At 48.1% G+C, this 1,224-nt stretch overlaps 1 non-coding gene across 1 annotated transcript; it reads right to left on the reverse strand.

Annotated features, from left to right (window-relative positions):
• Positions 1 to 903: 903 nt before the first annotated feature.
• On the reverse strand, positions 904 to 974 carry TRNAV-UAC (transfer RNA valine (anticodon UAC)). The gene has a single exon. It is a non-coding gene; the product is annotated as a tRNA-Val (tRNA).
• Positions 975 to 1,224: the final 250 nt, after the last annotated feature.

The following is a 1,224-nucleotide window of genomic DNA, read 5'->3' on the forward strand; positions in this document are numbered from 1 at the left end:
TCGTGGTCTTCCAACACTTACTCTGCTGTGCACCATCATTATATCGTTACCTGTCTTTCCTCCCTGGCCCTAATCACGCTATAAGCACAAAGCCCAGGGCATGCACACAGTAGGTCAGCAGGAAGAGGATGTCACTTGGCTTGTATCCCGGAGCCCAAAGAGCCAGATTCCCTATTTCAGTTCCAAAAAGGTTTGTTGAGTACCTGCTGTATGCCAGCCAGTGTGCTAGGACCCAGGAGACCTGTACGATTTCTGTAGCAGGTCAGGGGGCTGAATGTAGACACATTCGGTAGGACAAGGGCATCCTCTTGTGTGTGATCGGAGGGCAGAGCATAGCTTGCGCCCATTCATTCATTGTGCAAACCCTACCTGATGCCCAAGAGGAAGTAGAGCATGATGGCTCAGAGCTGTGCTCTGGAATCTGCCAATCTGGGACTGGACAAGGTCACCTTATTCATTAAATGGAGTTGTTAGGAGGCTAAATGAGATTCTTTTCTTAGTGCAGTGCATGGCACCTAGTAAATGCTCATTCAATGGCAGTGATGCTGACTAGTTGGAAGTTTAGCCAAATGAGGGAGCAGAATGTATTGTTCACACTAAGTGCATTGGCAGATTGGGTATGGGAGGCAATTGGCCTCTTCAGGAACTCCATGCTTATCATCACATTGTTTGGGTCTCTGGGCCCTTCCTTTGCCCTCTGGGCTTCTCACCTGTGAAATGAGGGAGTAGAATGGGGTGATGTCATCCCCCACTCTACATAGTTACTCTACTGGCCTTACGTAACTCAACTCCTGGCTGCTTCTCCTCCTCGTTCTTAACCTCACATTGGTGCAGTTTTATCACAGGTGTCCAGAGAGCGGAGACTCTGATTTTTTTGTTTGTTTGTTTGTTTATTTTTTTGGGTGCACGGTCCAGGAATTGAACCTGGATCTCCTGCATGTAAGGCGAGCATTCTACCACTGAGCCACCCGTGCATCCTTTAGGAACTCTGATTTTTAAACACACCCCCTGCAGTGCCTGGCATAGAGCTCTTTCATGTGGCAAGCAGTACGTTTCTGTGATTTGAAGAATTGAATCATCTCCCTGAACCAACTGCCCAGCCATCGTGCTGCTGTTTGGGGCACTGAACAAAGGGTGTGCTGGTGGAAATCTATAGATTCAACTCTCTACTCTTTCTCCTGTTGTGCAAATGTATTGAACACTGCCTGTGAGGCTTGATGCCAG

The sequence above is a fragment of the Tamandua tetradactyla genome, chromosome 8 (assembly GCF_023851605.1).
Source record: "Tamandua tetradactyla isolate mTamTet1 chromosome 8, mTamTet1.pri, whole genome shotgun sequence".
Taxonomy (NCBI): Eukaryota; Metazoa; Chordata; class Mammalia; order Pilosa; family Myrmecophagidae; genus Tamandua; species Tamandua tetradactyla.